The sequence below is a fragment of the Haemaphysalis longicornis genome, unplaced genomic scaffold, assembly GCF_048455015.1.
Source record: "Haemaphysalis longicornis isolate Haplotype H1 unplaced genomic scaffold, Haemaphysalis longicornis Haplotype H1 scaffold_8, whole genome shotgun sequence".
NCBI lineage: Eukaryota > Metazoa > Arthropoda > Arachnida > Ixodida > Ixodidae > Haemaphysalis > Haemaphysalis longicornis.
The window spans coordinates 174,997,656-175,012,705 of record NW_027526445.1 but is presented as its reverse complement, the minus strand read 5'-3'; positions in this window follow the sequence as shown (position 1 = coordinate 175,012,705).

The following is a 15,050-nucleotide window of genomic DNA, read 5'->3' as shown; positions in this document are numbered from 1 at the left end:
CCTCAGAGCAAACACAACTGATTTGAACCAAGGAAAATGTACTGCGCTCCCAAACACGAGCTGTTTTGAAGTTTTTTGTGGGGTCTGCATCTGAACTCGAGTGCATAACTCGTACAACGCGAAAAGGCTGCGACGCCACCCAGACCCCTGCTTTTAGCAATGGATATTCATGGTGTACAATGGTCATGGTTATCATGGTGAACATGGGGAATGCAGTGAGCCTATTCATGGTGAACATACTGAACAATGCCGGAATCGGCAAAGCAGTTACCAGCGAATAAAGTTACGGAACGAATAAAGCCGTTCCGCATTTGCAGAAAAATAGAAGCCAGCTTCGGAGCAACACAAGAGGCCCATGCAAATGAGTTCTCACGCCACACGTTCGGTGGTTGCAGATTACTCTGTCAAACTTGCATGCACGGTGAGGCTCCCTCTGCTTTACGAAGCGTGTTTTTCTTCTGCGCCGAGTCTGGAAACAAATCATTAGGGCGAGAGAGATGCACACCCACCACTGTCGCCCCCGTGAGTCGCCAAAGGACGCTTAAATTCCAGCATAAATGAAAATATAAAGCTGTCTTGTTCCCGACGGGGAAGAGGGGCTGATACATTGTGCCCAAACACATGGGCCCCGCTTGAAGGATTAAATTGAGGGTATTAAAAACGAGAAGCAACGCAGAAGCCATGGTAGCTTGAGTTGCAAGCATGCGCTCTGGGCCCGTGCTTCGCTGCCCAAATGGGGCTCGTTTTTCACAGCGAGCGCGTGCAGTATAAGCAGCGTTTCACTCCGGAGATGCTTTGAAATAATAATGAGGAGCCGGCTATGCATTCTGCTTGGGGATGCTCTTTTTGCTTGTCCCCTCCTTAAAGCTCGTGTTATTTTCGCGCCGCGTGAAACCTCGAAGCTTAAACGAGCCCGGAATGGAAGCAAGACCACAGAAAACAGAGTAAAACATTTCCTCCCCACCTCAATCTTCTTTAATCTGGAGAAGCACGCCAGGGAAATGAAAGATGAGCAAACCCGTGGAGATTGTTGCAGGTGGCACGCTCTGCAAACACCGTTAAGAATGCGCGAAAAAGACTCAAGGTAGAAGTAGAAACGTTGGTGTTGCAGCAGAAGGCGGCGATATGGACCCTAAGCGTTTCCTAAGATTTTGACTTTGAGCCAGTCTCACACTGGCCTTTAAGAACTGTCTTGCAAGCTGTCTACCGCAAGAAAATTACGTGTAAAGAAGAGAAGAAAACCGTTTGTTTTTTAAGGACCACCAGTCTTTTTTTTTAAGAAGGGGGGGGGGGGGGCTACATAAACGCAAAAATTTTGAACTGTCGGTTTGTCCCTCGATTCAGCTGCTTGGAAAAAACTTCACATTAATTCTTGAACGATGCTGTTAACTAGCCAGAACCTTCCCAAAATACTAAATCTGGGAAAATTATTCCCACTTGTCAACGCTGTTCGACCAAAGGACAACACAAGGCCAGTTTGAGGCGAAACATGAATGCATAACTGGTACTATACTCGGTGACAACTTAAGAACGGCACCGGAAGTTGCCGCTGTGCCTTATCACCGTAGCCGGATGTTTCTCCGCGCGGCGCAAGTAGGGCGTTACTGGGAATATTTTGGACATGGCGTGAGCCGTTCCCGTGATTTTTTGGACCTAATATGCTTGTAAACGACTCCAGTGACGACAAACAAACTGCGTGAGACAAGGCAGACGATATCACGCATTCATACCAAACCCCTTTCAAAACGCGCGCGCACTGGCGTCACGGGTCCGGCGTCTTGGCGGAGTGATGCACTACATGAGGTGGTGCCGTTCTTGAGTTGTAACCGAGTATAGCAGTGTTCTTTTTATTAAAATTCCAAGTAGCCGTAATTCAAAATAAACGCTTTAAAAAGTCTACTTCTTCTCAAATACAAAAAGGACTTCTGGGAGGTCAGTGAGCCCGTCGCTCCAGCGAAACGCACAGCAATAACCATAGGTCCCGAGATATGGCGCGCCAGGAGTGCGAACACGGAGAACTTGAATTGAATTCAGGAAACCCCTTTTGTCTTTATCATAAGAGGACCAACACAGGAGCAAAACAGCGTGGAAGATTGGCGGGAGAGAGACTAGAGGCGGTCACGTGGCAATGACGCCAGAAGACCATCGTTTTTAAACGACATTTGTAGGGAGGCAAATTCATGCGGGGCCAATTTCCTTGTTGTGAAGGTTAAACATTCTAAGGAATGCAAGTCCAAACTTTGTTACTCAAAGAGTTCAGTACACTTTAGTGTTTTTCCAAGTGAGCATAAAATTAATGCTTCAAAACCAATTACTAGTCTAGAAGATCAGCTATCGATGCCTGAATTACGGTGCAGCTTTTGAAGGCTACGATGAAGTGGACGCGTTTAGTCATGACGCTCAGAATAGCAAATGTTGACGGTAATCTCGGATCGCAAGTCTGAGGAGCCGTCACGACTAGGAATCGGAAAGTGTTTCCATAAAAACATATCAGAGCACTGTGGCTGCGAGTTGACTCCACAGTCCCAGTAGAAACACATTAAAACGTGAAAAATGCTGTAGCGAACTACTGTTCCGATTTAAATGCATTGTGTTGGGCATTAGATTAACTGGTAACTTTGTGGGAAGTCGGAGCGAGATATGTTTTAAAGTGGTAACTTATTATTTTAATGACAAGGGACAGAGACTTTGCAGCGGCATCTTCGAAGAAATTACCAGGATCAATTGGGCAGTGTGAACGATTACTCGTGAGTTAGCAATACAAGCTGAGAAGAAAGCACTTTGTAAGGAATGTAGAAAGCTCCATGAAGAAAGCGTTAATCTGGGGCAGCAAAACAAAAATGCTTGAAGGCGTGAAACTCCACAGACTACACACATCTAGCGCAATTCGTAAACTAGATCGTAGAAGCTAGAAACCCAGCCTTTACCAAAGACTAGTTTTACAATGTAGTAGAAGTATTAAATAGGTTCACAGAGCTAAAAGGGACGCACTATCATCCATCAGTGATCTCAACAACGGGCGGGTTATCGCACCATGGCCAAGACTACAAATTTTTATACCGGAAAGGGAAATGTAGCTTTAATCCGCTAACATTTTACCTAGAAGAGCTGAAGAGGTAGGACCAGCGAAACCTACAGCTGCAAGTGCTCTACAAAATAACCAAAATATCGAATCCGCGAATTTTCACAACTTTTAGCGGGCAATATGGCGCACCTGCGAATCCGCCGGAAGAAATGGGTTGGTTTTTACGCAGTTGTAATTAAAAGCGGAAATCTTCCGTTTGAGAGCGATTTGGAGTGGAGGATGGTATGGCTAGAATAAATAGTAATGATAAGGGCGGTTAGCAGACGTATCGCAGAAGTAGCAGTGTAGCTACCGAAGAATAAGAGGAGCGTACGGGGCATACCAGATAAATAGTGAGATGAAGAAATTGCGGACCAAGAAATAGGTTGGCTGAATTAGGCCAATGCCGGGGCAGGTCTTTCGAGAAGGCCTGCAATAATTGGAAATCAACAGCAGATGATGTTCCGATCAGGGTGTCAAACCAGAATTTTTTTGTGTTCGGTTTGGTTTCGGGTTCAAACCTTTCGAGTTCGGTTCCGCGTTCACTTCCCGAGCACCATTGCGCTGGGGTTTGAATCGGTTTGAACCGGTTCAGAAGGGTTCAGACTGGTTCGGAGAAAAAAAAAAACCAGTGGTGTTTTTTCGTTCTACTTTTTTAGCGCTGCGTTTTCATTTCTCCGGTTCTCTGTCAGGTTCGTATAAAAATAAATTCATGATTTAGATTTTTCTTTAAACGCTGGCTTGTCAACTTTACTGTACAATCCACGCAAAATGTTTTCCATGGGAGGCCAACGACTGCAACTCTAACTGGTGCGATATAGAAGGTTCGCACGGATTCTTAAAGCTGCTTGTGCGTGTGAGTGTGAAAGCATCGCTTATTATGGCTGCAAGGTAATATTTATTAAGTTACTTTTGTTCAAGAACACCATTAGGTTTATTTTATTTTCGGCTCGTTAACCCGCACTTTCACAGACCACAGTTGCTTTCTTGAGGAAAACAACAATAGCTCTACTAATTGCCGCCACGGTGCCGCCTTGCGCTCCACTCCCATCGCCGACCCGTGACAAGCCGCACCTCGCCTCAAAATAATGCATCCTTGGGCAGCCACTTTGGCTGGCCATGGATGCTGTTTTAGCGTGCAAGAAACTTTTCTTGACAGCGCAGCGCCTGCCGGTCCGCCATCTTTTTTTGGTATCACCAATTGTTGATAACACACACACACACACACACACACACACACACACACACACACACACACACACACACACACACACACACACACACACACACACACACACACACACACACACACACACACACACACACACACACACACACACACACACACACACACACACACACACACACACACACACACACACACACACACACACACTCATGCACACGCGCTCACGCACACACACACCCACACGCACACGCACACACACACGCACACACACACACACACACACACTCATGCACACGCGCTCACGCACACACACACCCACACGCACACGCACACACACACGCACACACACACGCACACACACATGCACACGCACACGCACGCACACACACACAGAGAGAGAGAGGTATTTTTGCTCAATGAGGCAAGTAATGCTTTCGAATTAAAAAAAAGGTTTACTTTCTTTGATTTTTATGTAGCTATTGTTTCATCATCATCATCATCATCATCATCACCAGCCTGTCTACGCCCACTGCAGGGCAAAGGCCTCTCCCATTATTCTCCAATTACCTCGGTCCTGTGCCAACTGTGACCAATTTATCCCCGCAAACTTCTTGATCTCATCTGCCCATCTAACTTTCTGCCGCCCCCTGCAGCGCTTGCCTTCTCTAGGGATCCACTCTGTTACCCTTAATGACCAGCGGTTATCTTGCCTTCTCATTACATGCCCTGCCCAAGTCCATTTCTTCTTCTTAATTTCTACTAATATGTCTTTAACACCAGTTTGCTCCCTGACCCACTCCGCTCTCTTCTTGTCCCTTAATGTTACATCTATCATTTTCCGCTCCATTGCCCGCTGAGTCGTTCTCAATTTAAGTTGAACCCTCTTAGTGAGCCTCCAAGTTTCTGCCCCGTAGGTGAGTACCGGTAAGATGCAGCTGTCATACACTTTCTTCTTCAACGACAATGGTAGGCTGCTATTCATTATCTGATAATGTCTGCCATATGCACCCCACCCCATTCTGATCCTTCTAATTATCTCTGCCTCATGGTTTGGATCTGGGGCCACAACTTGGCCTAAGTATATGTATTCGCTTACCACTTCCACTGCCTCGCCATCTATCTCAAACTGCTGTGCTGTCCCGAGGTTATTGATCATTACTTTAGTTTTCTGCATATTAATTTTCAGGCCCACGGTTCTACTCTGTTCGCCCAGTGCGGAAAGCATGCTTTGCAATTCGTCCCCCGAGTTACTTAGCAAGGCGACGTCATCAGCAAATCTGAGGTTACTGAGGTATTCTCCATTAACCCTTACTCCCACCTGTTCCCAATCCAACGTTCTCAATACTTCTTGTAAGCATGCTGTGAATAACATTGGAGAGATTGTGTCTCCTTGTCTGACACCCTTCCTTATAGGTATTTTACTGCTCTCCTTATGAAGGATGATGGTAGCTGTAGACCCATTATAGATATCCTCTAGTATTCTTACATAATGCTCATCTACCCCCCGGTTCCGTAATGCCTGAATGACAGCTAGGGTTTCGACTGAGTCAAATGCTTTCTCATAATCTATGAAGGCTATATACAGGGTGTCCCAGCTATCATGCACCAAGATTTAAAAAAATAGTAAAGGCATAACTCGAAAGAAAGCAGGTGCATAATGTTTGCAGTACTGTGAAGAAGCGGACAGTATTTTTTTCTTTAATAAGACTTAATTAATAATTGTAATTAATTATCTAACTCGAGAAATACTGTCCTGATCACTAAAGTGTCAATGAGGCACTTGTAGATAACCACGAGGGGCATCTAACTGCGGTATTTTCAGCGATGAACTAATTGCGTACACATTTATTCTGACTGATAAAGGAAACCCGCGAAATATGAAAAATACCACGTGACGGCGCCTCCGCGCGCACCGTAAAGCAACGCCCTCAAACAGGCTGGCTCTGAGTTAGCCAGAATGAAATAGACAAAACAAAGAAAGAAGAAATCGCGACCGAGTTTGTTCCTTATCTGCACACGCGTCCCGCAAATCTTGCTGCTGCTGCTCCTTCCATGCATGCTATTATCAAGGTGATGCGCTGTCTCTTCGGGCGGGTAACACGCGAAGCAGTTGCTTTCAATCAGCTTTGTTTGGGGACGCTGCTTTACAATGCGCGCGTAAGCGTCGTCAGGTGGTATTTTCATATTTCGCGGGTTTCCTTTATCAGTCAGAATAAACGAGTACGCAATTAGTTCGTCGCTGAAAATAGCGCAGTTAGATGCCCCTCGTGGCTACCTACAAGTGCCTCATTGACGCTTTAGTGATTAGGACAGTATTTCTCGAGTTAGATAATTAATTACAATTAATTAATTAAGTCTCATTAACGAAAAAATTACCCGCCGCTCCTTCACAGTACTGCAAACATTATGCCCTAGGTTTTCTTCGAATTACGCTATTTTTCTTTTTTTAAATCTTGGTGCATGATAGCTGGGACACCCTGTATAGGGGTTGAGCGCACTTCTCTATCACCTGATTGATCGTGTGAATATGGTCCATTGTTGAATAACCTTTACGGAACCCTGCTTGTTCTTTAGGTTGACTGAAATCTAAGGTTGCAGAGATTCGGTTAGCGATTACCTTGGTAAATACCTTGTAGACGACTGACAGTAAGCTGATCGGCCTGTAGTTTTTCAAGTCCTTCATGTCGCCTTTCTTATGGATTAGGATGATGTTCGCGTTCTTCCAAGATTCCGGTACCATTGCGGTCATTAGGCATTGCGTATACAGGTTTGCCAGTTTTTCAAGTACAATTTCTCCGCCATGCATCCTTCAAGAGGTCTGCTGTTATCTGATCCTCACCAGGTGCTTTGCCCCCTTTCATTTCTTTCAAAGCCTTCCTGACTTCTTCGGTCGTTACTGGTGGGATGTCTATCTCCTCTGAACTACTGTCTCGTTCGGCATTATCCTGTATGTCCCGGCTACTGTACAGATCCCTATAGAACTCCTCGGCCACTGTGACTATTTTATCCCTATTTGTGATGACATTGCCGTGCTTATCCTTAAGTGCATACATCTAATTTTTCCCCACGCCAAGACGTCTCTTTACTGCTTTCAGGCTACCTCCGTTCTTTACAGCGTATTCGATCCTCTCCATATTATACTTCCGTATGTCAGCTGTCTTGCGCTTATTGATTAACTTCGAGAGCTCTGCTAGTTCTATTCTGTCAGCTGCGGTAGAGATTCTCATGGTTTGCCGTTTCCTGATTAGATCTTTCGTCTCCTGTGAAAGTTTACCAGTATCCTGTCTAGCCATAGTGCCCCCGACTTCTACTGCACACTCCGTGAGAATGCGTGTAAGGTTGTCGCTGGCTTCCTGTGTCGTAAGCTCGGCTTCCTCGTTAAGGGCGGAATATCGGTTCTGCAGCGCGATCCGGAATTCTTCTACTTTACGTCTTCCTGTTTGCTCATTTATCGGCTTCTTTCGTACCAGCTTGTTGCGGTCCCTCCGCAACTCTAGCCTAATTCGAGATCTTACCATACGGTGGTCACTACACCTTACCCTTCCGAGCACTTCCACATCCTGCACGACGCCAGGGTTATCGCATAATATGAAGTCTATTTCATTTTTGTGCTCCCCATTCGGGCTCCTCCAGGTCCACTTCCGACTCTCCCGTTTACAGAAGAAGGTATTCATTATGCGTAGGTTATTCCGTTCGGCAAACTCAACTAGTAGGTCCCCCCTGCTATTTCTACAGCCCAGACCATAGTTCCCAACTGCCTTGTCTCCAGCCTGATTCTTGCCTACTTTAGCATTGATGTCCCCCATAACTACAGTATACTGCGTTTTTACTTTAGCCATTGCCGATTCCACATCTTCATAGAAGCGTTCCACTACTTGGTCGTCGTGGCTGGATGTGGGCGCGTAGCCCTGCACCACCTTGAGCTTGTACCTCTTATTTAGCCTAATTACAAGACCTGCTGCCCTTTCGTTAATGGTATAGTATTCGTCTATGTTGCCAGCTATGCTTTTATTGACTAGAAATCCCACTCCCAGTTCTCTTCTGTCCTCTAGACCACGGTAACATAGGACGTGTTTATTTTTCAGCACCGTAAAGGCTTCGCCTGCCCTCCTAGCCTCGCTAAGCCCTATTACATCCCATTTAATGCCCTTTAATTCCTCGAACAACACCTCGAGACTTGCTTCACTAGATAAGGTTCGCGCGTTAAGCGTTGCCAGGTTCAGATTCCATTGGCGACCTGTCCGAATCCAGGGATTCTTAGCACCCTCTGCTGCGTCACAGGTCTGACCGCCGCCGTGGTCAGTTGCTTCGCAGCCGCTGGGGACTGAGGGCCGAGGGTTAGTTGGCGTATTCATGGGAGGTTGTGGCCGGTACTACACCAGGGTGCCCAATCCTGCTCTGGTGAGGGAGTGCATTACCGGCAATGGTCGCCGGGGTCAGGCCGCACCCCAAGCCCCTTTGTGCAATTCCATCATTACGCGGATTTTTTTTTTTATCCGGTGGGAATTGTCCGGCACCGGGATTCGAACCACGGTCCTACTGCACGCGAGGCGGGTGTTCTACCTCTACGCCATCGCTGCATCCGCTATTGTTTCACCGGCGTTTTATTTTTAGCGTGGGAGGATGAGCAGTGCTAGAAGTCGAAAACTATTCTGCGTCGGCGTCAGCTTCTACCAGTCGAACGTATCAGGTGGCCTGAATAAAGCTGCGCCACGAAGTATGCACTTGCTTTCCACGTGCTTCTTAAAATTTATGAATGTCTATTCAGACAGATTTACGGGGCACATACTATATTTACTTTGTACTATTTATTTCATGTGGTGTCATGCAAATATCTCGTTAAAAGATAGCCATCACAAAAAGCCGTTTGCATCCAGCCTGTGACCTACGGTTTTGTTTCAACCATGCCACCGCAGCTTTGATACCTACAGAGCACACTGCGTGCAACCTCTAACTGAGGTTGCGGGCGGATGTACAGTCATATACAAATGAAATGCGAACACTAAAAGTATGAATCACAACACACAAATAGCGCGATTTCTTTCCATGCAAGTCAAATTTACGCGTGGCTTAATTACAGTAACAAAGTTGGGAAATACAGCTTTCCAAATGCACAGATGGCAAGCCAATAGTGGACCTCCACGAAAAGTATTTTTTTCTATTTTGCGTGTTCTGGTTTATATTCTTGCGTTCGCTGTTAATTTGTCCATGAATCCATGTGTGGTATATGCTTGCTATCAGTGCACGGAGAAATGTGTCAGCTAATGATATCGCGGGGGAAACAGTAAGAAGCAGCAAGGACCCCTCAAAAACAGCAGTCATCATCGCATGCAAGTAGGCATTGTTTCTTCAGTGTTTCCGAAGAACTATCTCCATTCCTTTCCACACACCCGGCACACCCACTGGCGATAGGGACGGCAAGGGTGAGTTCGCATCCATGAAGGCTTGCGCGAAGTCAGTTTCGCCAAGGGACCGCAAGCCTCAGCCACAAAGGTCTTACTCTTTCCTGTCAATGCACTCATAGGAACAAGGAAAAGGCCCAGTCCTGCCCGGCACGTCGATGATTGATTACGGTGCCTGGCGCAGGATAAGGAGGAGGGCACGTCTTCGCTTCCCTCCGCTGACGGCCCACCGCCAGCCGCAGTCGCTCTTAGCCCTGGTCCCATCGGCTTCCGCCAACCATCTCACACGCCCCTCGTACTTCGGTGACTTCATCCTTGCGTGCCGCCATTCGTGACTCGCGGTTTCTTCTTGCCTCGTGGTCATGGCAGTAGCATAGACTCGGCTGTGCTTTCGATAAATTCGCTTTCATGCATTTTCCCTTTGGATATTTTTCTTCACTCTGCGGCTCATCTCGCCTAGTTTTCCTTGCGAAAAAGGGCGATACTGTGTTTAGTCCAGAGGGGTTTGCTGACGGCTAGGTTTCTTCTCGCGAGTCTTCTGTCCACGTCTTCTTCGGACCATTGGGAACGGTTTGTCATTGATGTAATCCTGCTTATTTATGAAGCTCCACCGTTACAATTGATGTTGTATGCAATGTTGCTTTCATTCCTTGTCTTTAATTGTTCTTTTTGTGCTCTAGCAACACGTTTAGCCTTGTCGAAGGGCTTTTGCGGCTCTGTCAATCCCTTGCGCACTGTGTGACGTGATCCCAGGAGAACGAAGTCGAACATTTTTTAGACAGACTCATCCAACCAGAATTATGCCTGGTGAGAATTCAACAGCTACGGAGAATTCGAACATGTGACAAATAAGAAGGAAACTCACCAAGTATTCGTTAAGAGATTGTGTGGAAGAGATTGCCTACAAAATATAAAGCTGCGAATGCCATCTTTCAAAGGCATACGGGAATCTTAAGGTCTTTACGGCAAAAAGTTTTATTCTCAAGCAATCTACTAATGTAATCTCCTAATTTGAGATGATTGGCGTTAGAGGCCACCTTACAAGAACAAATTACTTTATTGTTACAGGTGAAACATAGAAACCTCGTCTCGGTAAAAATTTACTGCACTAAAGTGTCCCAACTTAAGTCGTTTAATGAAGCCACCAGCTAGGCGGTTATAGTGTATATGAAAGCTGAAGCGTTACGTAGAAACACGGAGGAGAGCTGATGCTGTTCCCTGTCCTGCCTGGAGTTTCCCTGTCGCTTCAGTTTCCAACATTACTCGTCAAGAGGACGCAAAGCATTCTCGTAAGCTATGTTTAAAAAGATCTACTATTTCATAATTGATATTGACGGAATGTTCGCAGCAACGAACCTTAAAATACCCTATCTTATGCCATGGAGGGATGGTAACAGAAACTCTGTTATCTCTAGAGAAGGCAAGCGTCGCAGCGGGCGGCAGAAAGTGAAATGGGCAGATGAGATCAATAAGTTTGCGGGGATACATTGATCGCGGTTAGCCCAGGACCGGCCTAATTAGAGATCTATGGTAAATGCCTGTTCCTTGCAGTGGGCGTAGGTAGGCTGATGATGATTATGTCACTGGCCTTCTCTGGAATCAGCTCACAAGGCGACTAAGGAACTCATACGCTTCCTGCTGTAGACCAACCTAAACACAAGACTATGCACTGAAACACTATCGAGAGAATCACTGAACTTAACATTTAGGGCCCTAACGCTGGCCATGCCTGTCTACTCTCTCCCACAATCTTCCCCCTTTCTTTTTTTGCCCATTTTCATTTCCAACGTGCAGGAGACCAAACTAGGCCAGGTTAACTTCCCTCCCTCCCTCACTCCTTACTTCCCTCCCTCACTCCCTGTCTCTCTGCCTTCCTTCCTTCCTTCCTTCCTTCCTTCCTTCCTTCCTTCCTTCCTCCTTTCCTTCCTCCTATCATTTGCTTAACACTCTTCCAAAAGAGCAAATCAGCCTCTTCTTTTTGCGGGCTGACAATTGAAAGATGCCGAATGCTAGGATAAACGTCCAGGGCACGTCACCCCATTGGCAGAACATAGAGAAGGGCTCCTAAATAAAGGGTAACCACAACGAAATTTTGTCGTGCAATACAATCTAGACGCTTCTAATCGAGGGAAGATGTTAGCGAGGGAACAGCCCCCGATCAAAGACAGATAAACTGAATAAGGAACGACACACGCAGGAGCACTGTAAATTTCTTATTGAAAGAATTGTACCGCAGTATTGATTGATAAAAGCTACGAAATCGAATTTATATATTTATTGAAATTAGTAATAGAAGCTGATTGCTTCCTCGACTAATAATTTAAAACCATTCATTTTGTTAGCCATATAATCAAGCCTATAGAATCCCCTACGACGGATATTTAATTCTCATTGCTATGTTGCAAAATGTGCCACACCGTGAAGCTACAAATTATCGTTGTGATGACGTTATTACTTAGCACTGGCTGGTCTTCGATTTAAAATTTTACACATTAATCAGTAAACGTTAATCGGTTAATTGATCGCTTAGTCGTTTGTGTTGGTTTGAGAAAAGAAATGAAAAATATCTGAATAATGGCAATGAGACAAGAATAAAACAATAAAGCCGTTGCACTCAACGTGAAAGCTGTCAGAAGTGCAGAGCAGTGATTCGCCTTAATGGGTGGTGGCGCCGTGATCCGCTCACTGCTACCACCCATCACGCTCTTCGCCGCTCTATCTCACTCCTCTCTTGATAAATATGCCTGAAACTGTGCCAGCGGGGGTTTTGTTCTTTTTGTGCTTGGTTAATTTCGTATGCTGGAGCAGTTCTTCGTCATTTCGAACGCGTAATTTTTTTCTCGCATGGCGGCTTTTTTCGCTTACTATCGTACAAACCAACCCAACGAGCGTTCCTAACTAAACTAACGCGGGTCTGCCAGTTATATACACAGATTGTGCCTGAAATGTACCTGCAGTTCACTTTGCGCTAAACAACGGGGAGATTTATGACAATCTCCAGCGGTTTACGAGGTTCGAACGGTTGTGACTTCTTAAACCTCGTGGTTTTCGGAGCCTCATCATGACCCCCCAACGACGGTACACCAGGCACTACTTGGGTTCGTTATGTCGCTGCGCCGCCTGATTCCGGCAGTCGCTTGACATCGACCGTTAGCCAGCTACGACGACAAGGCGAGCCTATAAAGTGCTCTGCATTTGAAATATTATCACCACGTTTCTAGGCGTGATCCAAGAGATTAGAGGTAAGGTATGTAATCATCATCGCGCTGATGGGGCGAAGATGCTCTATTACGGCATTCGTCATTCCCGCTGTTTATTGAATCAGAATCATATGCACTTCCCGTAATCGCAGAAGGAACCGAAACGTGGTTTACTTACGTGGTTTACTTACGTCGAAGTTAGTGTATGCAAGGCTTAAGCGGTGTGAGAGCGCGCTCGCAGTTTCTTGTACCGTGTATATTTGTATCATAAATAGTCGTTTTCCTGTCTGTCTTTGCTGTCACGTTACGGTTTTCATCACTATAAACTCAGATCACGCTTGCATCGTTTCCTTTTGTGACTTAGGGCGGGTTATTTGAACACGATTATGATCCTCACCATGTTTGCGCAGAATTTCAGCACGTCACAATTGTTTCAGTGTGCTCACGTGATTTCAGCCGACTAACCGGTTAACAAATTAATCGCGAATAAAGCGTTCATCGATTAACCGGAAGGTTAACGGATCAATCGCCCACCCCTGCGTAATATTTGACACATTAAAATAGTGATTTCTTGAATGTGTTTTCGTTTTCACTGTGAAAATTTAGTGGGCCATACATCTACAGTCGTACGGATATAAACTACGGACGTTGGACACAGGGGTGAAAGAGCTGTGTGCAGCAGAGTATAAATACTGCAGAAGCAAGCAGTGAGGGATGGTGTTTCGAATGCAACCAAAATTACCAAAACCAGCAAGAAGTGCACAGCTTCACGATGCAGCACCCTGAGAAGCCATGCTCCAAAAGAAATTTCTGATGTAATCGGCCTCGCGCTGCACTATATGATTCAAAACGTAGTACAAAAAGCACCACCACAGGCCTGCGTCACAGGCAGCGTTGCCTTCACGAGCAAAATCAGCCTCCTTATCCAGGGTATGTCAAACGCACTGCAAAATGGGGTCTAATAGGGTGCTGTGAAATATACATAATGCTGTCCGCATTAAAAAAAATCTAATTGCGCGGTCTGGGCCATGATGTGCACCCTAGTGGAGGTCGCCTGATTAATTTTGACCACATGGGCTGTTTTACGTGCGCGGAAATCTCGACATGCGGACTTCGTCGATTTTCGCCTTCATCTGAAATGCAGGTACCGTGAAGGGGGCCGAACCCCCATCTTCGTTCTCGGCAGCACGTCTCAGCCGGTGGGTGCTATGCACAGTTTAGAAATTTTTAAAAGTGCTCGTTTTTTTTTTTTGCTGTTGGCTCTGTTATTCTAGTACTTTTAATGCATCTTAAAAAGTTCAGTAATAAGTTATTTAGTCCAACTGCCTCCGCCAAGCTTTGCACAATCGAGAAACTGAAGGCGCACAATTTCTCTAATGGAGAATAACAAATAGAGGAAAAAAAAGCATTCGGTGCGTGGTACACCACCCGATCAAAGGAAGGCGTACCGTACATCAAGCTTGATCAAAGAAGAGTTTTGCAGTAAATAATTCCTAGACGAATTACCTCACATAGCAGTAACGGCATAGCGGAACCTTGGTAAATAGTGTAAACCCCGTAGTTTCGCTGAAGATCAACGAAACGCAGCAGATGAAAACGACTTCTTATGGCCCACCTGCCTGCACAACTGGCAATGAACCTACCCTTCTGCAAGTCGACCATAGACGAACGCCTGAACAGGTTAGAGAGTTTCCTCAAGAAGAATTCCTTCGCGCTCTCTAAATAATGGATAATTAAAAAAATCAAGGGGAGCAGCATAGACTGTAGACGACATGTCTTATTGCGTAGTTCCTCGCAAGTGACAAATTTCCGGTATGAATTTGTAATTGGGACTTATTTGGAGCGCCGCTTCACACGGTGTTACGGGAAACAAATACCTTGCCGTGTTCCTAATGTACATTCTTATCTTCTTCCTAATTTCTGCTGGAGGAAGTTCACAATAAAAAATAACAATAAGCGGCCAGCGAACGAGCAAGAAAACAAGAACGTGCACGAGTTCCTACGAAGGTGGGCAGCCGCCTCAGCTCCAAGACAATGTTCCTTCACCTGCCTCGTGCGAACGCTAATGGCCTGTGGTGTAATTAAGGGAAATTTCTGTTTCGGCGCACGTCGCTCATGCCGGTAAATAAGAGTGATAAAACAGAAACAAGCAGCATAATGTACATTACTTCGGTACAAAGCGTCGTTACAGGCAT